This window comes from Piliocolobus tephrosceles, chromosome 18, assembly GCF_002776525.5.
Source record: "Piliocolobus tephrosceles isolate RC106 chromosome 18, ASM277652v3, whole genome shotgun sequence".
NCBI classification, from domain to species: domain Eukaryota; kingdom Metazoa; phylum Chordata; class Mammalia; order Primates; family Cercopithecidae; genus Piliocolobus; species Piliocolobus tephrosceles.
In genome coordinates this window covers 62,820,726-62,829,643 of record NC_045451.1, presented here as the reverse complement: position 1 = coordinate 62,829,643, position 8,918 = coordinate 62,820,726, and positions in this window count along the sequence as shown.

Below are 8,918 nucleotides of genomic sequence, written 5' to 3'. Positions count from 1 at the left end.
TCCTGAGTAGCTGGGATTACAGGTGCACACCACCATGCCTGGCTAAGTTTTGTATTTTTCATAGAGATGGGGTTTTGCCATGTTGCCTAGGCTTATCACTGTTATTTTAAAACTTCTCTTTAAATCCCACAATGCAATATTTGTTTCTAGCCTCTTGTCTTGCCTTAATATATTCTTTGGTTCATCAAGGATTTGTCTCTGGTTCTATCAGGCAACGACCCACACTTATAAGCCAAGGCACGCATAATTGAGGTAAAATTCCGTGGACAGCACCCCTTGCCTCATGATGTGAGCAGGGTCCTCTTCAGAGCCTGTTTTTCCTTGGCATTTCAGAGTCACCAGTTGAGAAGTGACTGTTTGAGAACATCTAAACAATTCACTCCAACATTTTATTTGGCTTCCTGAAGCAGAAGAGACTTCAGAACATTTGCTCACACTGCTGATCTTGTTATATTTCAGATTTGCTGGAGTGGGATACACATGAGACAGCTTCCCATAGGAAACTACACACATGAGATTTGATTCTGGCTACAAACTGGGTCAATTAACTCTCCTATGCTTCTCTTCCTGTCAGGCTTTGCTAGTAGTAATAATAATGTAAGCTCTGCAATGAATTCACTTAGAGTTTTTTGTTTTTTTTTCTTGAGGCAGTGTCTTACTCTGTTGCTCAGGCTGGAATGTAATGGTATGATTAAGGTTCATCTCCTGGGCTTGACCTCCTAGGCTCAAGCAACTCACCCTATAATTATTTTTATATTATGTGAGTCTTCCGTTCTTGTTTTCTTCCCACTTTTGCTTTTCTTCCAAACTTATATTACTATAGCCTGTAAAACAAACAATTCATTGTAAATGTATACACTTAATTTCTTAGTCCTCCTCTGAGCTTTTCAACCCTTTGGTAGAAAGGAAACCCTATGGTTCCTCAAGGCACAACCTCCTGGGTGGCCTGCACTCTCAATTTTGGGCTTATATTAACTCCGTATTCCATATACTACCGAACCAAGTAGCAGCCATTTTCACAGTATTCCATCGTGGCCTGTAGGTGCCATTAATCCTCCTGTATGCAAAATCTTACCCTTTTATGAGGCTATGCCCTGCAACTGTACTACCATCGTATACTCTTTATTTTTGTCATCTACTGATTTGATTACTGTTTTTAGAAATCACTGAAGCTCTTGGCCTTTGGCTCCTACTTTTCCTCCATACAATAACCACTGTTTTCCTCCTCTCTACTCCATGCCCTCTACTCATCCTGTGATGTTTCAAACTCAAAATGGCTGATATGGCTAAACTATAGCGTCAAAGTTTTTTGACTTCCTCATTATATGCTATTGTATCTTGTTTAAGAAATCTTTCCCAAAGTTACAGAAATTTTTCTTCTATTGTCTTATAAAATTTTATAATTTTGCCTTTCACACTTAGACCTTAATTCCACTGGAATAGAATCTTATGTATGATAAGAAGTAGGGACCTAACTTTATATTGTTCTATGGTAGATCCCTAATTTCTGCCACATTTATTGAAAAATAGATATTTCTTCAAAGATCTGGACCTCCAGCTATGTGATAAAGCAAATTGCATTATCTGTGGGTAGATCTGTTTCTGAGATTTTGGTGTTATCCTGTCATCCAAATTGTTTATCCTTGTGCTTATACTATACTAGCTTAATTATAGCTTTATAGATATTATTGATATATGTTAAGGCAATTCTCATTATGTTCTTTTGTAAACTTTTTGTGGGGGACATTTTAAGCCCTTTAATCTACAATAGCAATTTTAAAGTCAGCTTGCCAGGCTTCATAAACACTCTGTTGGGATTTTATTGGGATGGCATTGAAACTATAGATCAATTTTGGGAGAACTGATGTCTTTATTATACTGAGACTTGCAATCCACAAACATGGCATATTTCTCCTTTTATTTAGGCTCTCTTAAATGTCTGTCAATAAAGTTTTATGGTTTTCTCTGTAGAATTCTAGAAATCTTCTGTTTGACAAATTCCTGTGTAGTTTAGTTTCTGATGCTACTTATGATAAATAGTACTTTTAAATTTCATTTTCTAAATCTTTGTTCTTGGCATACAGATACACAATTAATTTTTGTATATTAATTTTAATCCAGATAATTTGATATACTGAAACATGACTGAGGATATACTGGGTCTGATATACTGACTCATGTAGATTCCTTTGCAGAAAATGACATTATTTTTTCCTTTCCTAATTTTGTAATGTTTATTTATTTTTTGGTCTTCATGTGCTACTGAGATCCCCAGTATAATATTTATTAGAACTTGTGATAGTTCATATACTTGCCTTATTCCTTAAATTAAAAAAATTCTTTTGAATTTTGTACCCTTAAATAAAATGTATATTTTAGGCTTTGTATAGTCACTTTTTATCAGGATAAGGCTCTTACGTTCCATTGCTGCTTTCTTAAGAATTTTTACTATATTATACAGCAAAAGAAACAATTAACACAATGAAAAGCCAACCTACTGATTGTGAAAAAATATTTGCAAGCCATATATCTGATAAGGGATTAATATCTAACATTTATAAAGAACTCTTACAACTGAAAAAAAGTGAACAAACAAATGATTAAAAAATGAATGGACAAAGGACCTAAATAGACATTTCTCTGAAGAAGACATAAAAATGGCCCACAAGTATATTAAAATATGTACCACCTCACTGATCATCAGGAAAATGCAAATTAAAACCACAATGAGATACTGCCTGTCACCCATTAGGCTGACTATAATCAAAGAGACAATAGATAAGTATTAGTTGAGGGTATGAAGTAAAAGAAACCATTGTACACTGTTAGTGGGAGTGTAGATTGGTGCAGTCATTATGGAAAACAGTATGGAAGTACGTTAGTCCATTTTGTGTTGCTGTGAAAGAATACCTGAGGCTGGGTCATTTATAAAGAAGAGAGGTTTATTTGGCTCCAGGTTCTGCAAGCTGTCCAGGAAGCATGGCATCAGCTTGGCTCCTGGTAAGGCCTCAGGAAGCTTTTACTCATGGCATACGACAAGGGGGGAGTAACTGTGTCACATAGTGAGAGAGGGAGCAAGATGAGGGCAGAGATGGCAGGATCTTTTTAACAATCAGATATCTTGGTTACTAATGGAGTCAGAACTCACTTATTACTGTGAGGACAACAACAAACCATTCATGAGGGATCCACCACCATGACCCAAATACTTCTTGCTATGCCCAACTCCAACATTTGAAATGGAATTTTAACATGAGATTTGGAGCGGACACACATTCAAATCATATCAGTTTACCCATGACCCCCCAGTCTCATGTCCTTTTCACATTCAAAATACAATCATCCCTTCCCAATGTCCTCCAATGTCTTCACTCCTTCCAGCATCAACTCAAAAGTCCAAAGTCCAAAGTCTCATCTGAGACTTGAGGACTAAGCTCTGATTTCTTATCTTACATAAATTTCTACCATTAGGAATAGGTCTAGGGAGTCATGTGCTACAAGACATAAGTTCTCAGCAGATGGGTTTTATTTGATCCTATATATCATGACTTACTTTTCAACCTGACTCTGGCATAACATTATGAGACAAGGAAAAATAAATTAACCCCAAAATATATTTCCTTGCCATACCTTGAAATTGCCCTGCAAAGTCTCTTGTGGGAAAAATTCACATTCTATAGAGAACCTCCTTGTCCCTTGGTTTTTCTTCCTCCTTCCCAGATACAGGAGATAATCAACTAAGAGCCAGGCATCCTTTTAAGTCCAATGAAAAACAATTTACAACCTGCTCTCTTTAAAGTTTGCTATCTAAGAGCTTCCTCTGCATAATAAAACTTTGTCTCCACAATCCTTGATCTTAAACCTGAACATTCCTTTCTACTGATCCCAGGTCTTTAGAAAAACTCAACCAATTGTGAACCAGAAAATGTTTATATTTACCTGTAGCCTGGAAGTCCCTGCTTTGAGTTGTCCCGCCTTTCTAAACCAAACCAATGAATTTCTTAAATGTATTTGATTGATGTCTCATGCCTTCCTAAAATATATAGAACCAAGCTGCACCCCAGCCACCTTGAGCACATATTCTCAGGAACTCCTGAGGGCTGTGTCACAGACCATGGTCGCTCATATTTGGCTCAGAATAAATCTCTTCAAATATTTTACAGTTTGACTCTTTTCATTGACAGACTCAAGGCAAGTTCCTTCACCTATAAGCCTTTAAAATTAAAAGCAAGTTATTTACTTCTAAGGTACAATCATGGTATAGGCATTGGGTAAACGTTCCCATTCCAAAAGAAAGATATCAGCCAAAAGAAAGGGCAATAGTTCCCATGCAAGTTTGAAACCCAAGAAGGGAGAAATTAAACCTTAAAGCTACAAAACAATCTTTCTTGACTCCATGTTCTGCATCCTGGTGTGAGGGGTGGGCTCCTAAGACCTCAGATAGCCTGGCCCCCATGGCTTTCCTGGGTTCAGTCCACATGGCTGCATTTATGAGTTGGAGTCTGGTGCCTGCCGCTTTTCCAGGCTGAGGGTGCAAGTTGCCAGTGACTCTACCGTTCTCGGATCGGGGAGGACAGCAGCACCATTCCCACAACTTCAACAGGCAGTTTCCCTGTGGGAATTCTGTGTGGGGACTCTAATTCCACATTTTCCCTTGGCACCGCCCTAGTAGAGGCTCTCTGTTGGGGCTCTGCCATTGTGGAAGGTTTCTTTGTAGCTGCTGAGGCTTTCCCATACGTCCTCTGAAATCTAGGTAGAAGCAGCGAAGCCTCCTTTACTTGTACCATCTGTGTAACTGTAGGCTTAACACCATATGGAAGCAGCCAAGTCTCAGTGGTGCCCCCAAGCAGTACTGGTGGCCATTTGAGCTGTGGCTGTAGCTGTAGCGGCCAAGATGCAGGGAACATCCTGAAGAGGCACAGGATAGTGGGACCCTGGGCCTGGTCCCCAGATCCAGTCCATTCTCCTAGGCCTCTTGGCCTGTGATAGGGAAGGGCTACCTTGAAGACTTCTGAAATGCTTTTGAGGCCTCTTTCTCATTGTCTTGGCTGTTAGTACCTGGCTGCCTTTCAGTAATGCTAATCTCTGTAGCAAGTGGTTGCTCCACAGCACAGCCCACTTGTATTCTTCTTCTGCAAATGCTCTTTCCTTTTTCTACCACACGGCCAGATTGGTAATTTTCCAAATTTTTAGGCTCTGCTTCCCATTTAATTTTAAGTTCCAACTTTAAGTCCCTCCTTTGCTACCATATCTGATTACAGGCTGTTAGAAGCAACCATGCCACTTCTTGAATGCTTTGCTACTTAGAAATTTTTTCCACGAGATACCCTAGGTCATTATTCTTAAGTTCATCCTGCCACAGAGCCCTAGGACATCAATACAATGCGGCCAAGTTCTTTGCTAGGGTATAGCAAGGGTAAACTTTGCTCCAGTTCCCAATAAGTTTCTTATTTCCATCTGACACCTCTTCAGCCTGACCTTCACTATCTATATTTCTGTCAGTATTTTGGTCACAACCACTTAACTAGTCTCTAAAGAGTTCCAAAATTCCCTCATCTTCCTTTCTTCTTTTGAACCCTCCTAACTCGTTCAATCTCTGCCTAATACGCAGTTCCAAAGCCTTTCCACATTTTCAGGTATCTTTATATCAATGCCCCACTCCCAGTACCAATTTTCTGTATTAGCCCATTTTTTGTTGCTGTAAAGAAATATCTGAGGCTGGGTAATTTGCTGGGTAGTTTAAAAAGAAAGGAGGTTTATTGAGCTCACATTTCATGCTATACAAGAAGCACGGCACCAGCACCTGCTTGGCTTCTGGTGAGGCTTCAAGAAGATTTTACTCATTGCAGAAGGCAAAGGGGGAGCAGGCATGTCACATAGTAAGAGAGGGAGCAAGAAAGCTGGGGAGGTGCCAGGTTCTTTTTAAGAATTAAATCTGGTGGTAAGTAATAGAGTGAGAACCCGCTCATTCCTGTGAGGACAGCACCAAGACATTCATGAGGGATCTACTCCGATGACCCAAACACCTCTCACTAGGCCCCACCTCCAATACTGGGGATCAAATTTCAACATGGGATTTGGAGGGCACACACATCCAAATAGTATCAGGATTGTTATGAAGACTTAAGGCCCAGTATTTTTGAATACAATACTCAATCTAGGATGTAACAGTGAAGCTGAGTAAACTATAACTGTTAAACTTAAGTTCCAGCTTTTCTCAAGTTAGTTATAGGATGTACTTAAGCAGTAAGCGTATTTAGGTAAAAGCAGTTGAATTATGTTAAATGTTGCCCTTTGCCACGTTACATTGAACACTGTTTGGATGCATGTTGAAAGACATGCTTTTATTTTTTTGTAAAACTCAATATAGGAGCTATGTCTACAATTAAAAGTGAAACATTTTGGCATGTTCGTTAATTCTAGTTTCATTTAATAACCTGTAAGGCATGTAAGTTTAAGCTTTTTTTCTTTTCTTTTTTTTTTTTTAAGTTAATGGGAAAATTTTGAGATGCAATACCAGTACTTTAGGATTTTGGTCTTGGTGTTTGTATGAAATTCTGAGGCCTTGATTTAAATCTTTCATTGTATTGTGATTTCCTTTTAGGTATATTGCGCTAAGTGAAACTTGTCAAATAAATCCTCCTTTTAAAAACTGAAAAAAAAAAAAAGAGGCTTCTAAAGAAATTAAAAATAGAACAACAACCATATAACCCAGCAGTCGTTCTGCTGGATATACACCCAAAGGAAAGGAAACGGCCTTCTAAATATATCTGCACTTCCATGTTCATTGCAACAGTAGTCACAATAGCCGAGACACGGAAATAACCTGAGTGTCCATCAATGGTCAGATGAATTTTAAAAAACCTGTGATATACACATACACACACAAAACACACAGTGGAACATTATTCAGCCTTAAAATTGAAATCCTGCCATTTGCCATGAATGAACCTGGAGGACATTGTGTTAACTAAAAACAGCTAGACACAGAAAGAAATATATTACAATGTCACTTATATGTGAAATCTTAAAAAAAAAAAAAAAAGTCAAACGTCCAGAGATAGGGAATAAAGCAGTGGTTACCAGGGATGTGGTTTGGCAGGAAAATGATGCAAAATAGCAGACATGTAGGAGAGGCAAGTCTAGAGACCTAATGTACAAGAACTATGGTTAGTAACATTGTATTGCATTTGGGATTTTTGCTACATGAATAGATTTTAGCTGCTTTTTCTACAGAAAAAAGGCTACCATGTGAAATGATGGATATGTTAATTTGCTTCACTCAAGTAACCATTTTTTATTACCTATGTGTATCTCATAACATCACGTTGTATACCCTAAATTTATACAATAAAATTTATAAAAAGGAGTTTTTACTACAAAAGATGTAATATCCCTTTCTTCTTAAAATATGTAAATTGAATGAAGTACATTAATAGAATTTCCGGTGTTGACCTGTTTTTATATTCTTGGGTCAAGAGGTATTACTGGCTTACATATTGTTGGATTTGGTTGCTAATTTATACAGTTGTTAGGATTTTTCATCTATGCTTGTGAGTGAGGTTGAAAAGCAACTTTCCTTTTTCTTAGTGCCTGTACATTAAGAGAAAGATTTTGGCATTAAGATTATTCTATACTAAAAAATCACATGTAGAGTCTTTTCTACACACTGGGATAATATTTCTATAAGTTGGAATTATTCAGGTTTTCTATTTCATAATGTCCATGACTTATGAAGTTATGTATTTTCAAAAATAGAATATATAGATGTTCATTTCATCTAAGTTTTCAATTTTATTGTTGTAAAATGTTTACAAAGTCTACTTCGACGTTATTAGTGTGTTTGTGTAGGAGTTATAGTCCTTTTATTGCTTAATAATGTTCATTTATTTTCTCTCTGCCCCTTCTCTTTCTCTCTTTCTTTCTTTCTCAAGACACACCAGAGATTTGTAAATTTTATTAGTTTTTATTATGGAACTGACTATTGTCTTTGGAAATTTTATTTATTCTATGCTTATTTTCTGTTAATCTAATGACCATAAAATACAAATGTATACACAGGATATTTACATCCTAACTTGCATTTTCAATTTCTTTTTGGTGTACTTTGAGGGATAGCTTCTAAAAAATTAGATTCAGTTAATTTTATCAATCATTTTGGAGATTTTTGTCCTTGTTACCTAGGTAAGAAATTTTTGCTTACTGTAAGATTGAAAGATTTTTTCCTAGATGTTCCTTTAAAAGTTCTGGATTTTAGCTTTTATGTTTAGGTGTATGATTTATTTTGAGTTAATTTTTGTGTATGTAGTTAGATAAGGGTCAATGTTTATTTTTCTCTATATGGATCACTATTTGTTGAAAATACTATTATTTCCCAACTCCAAAAAGGCATTGATAAGTTTATAATAAATCAATCGACCGTATATGTCTCACTATTTCTGGTCTCATTATAGTATTCTATTGCTTTATACACGTATCCTTTTAGAAACACCGTGCGGTCTTGATTACAGCAATTTTAAATTTATCATTAAAAGTGGAGTCCAATGCATGCAGCCAACAAACATATTTTAAAAAGCTAAACATCACTGATCATTAGAGAAATGCAAATAAAAACCACAATGAGATCCCATCTCACATCAGTCAGAATGGCGATTGTTAAAAAGGTAAGAAACAACAGATGCTGGCGAGGCTGTGGAGAAATAGGAATGCCTTTACACTGTTGGTGGGAGTGTAAATTAGTTCAATCATTGTGTAATACATGTGACAATTCCTCAAAGACCTAGAGACAGAAATACCATTCTACTGAGCATGATCATTACTGGATACATACTCAAAGGAATATAAACATTCTATTATAAAGACACACACATGCATATGTTCACCACAGCACTATTCACGACAGCAAAGACATGGAATCA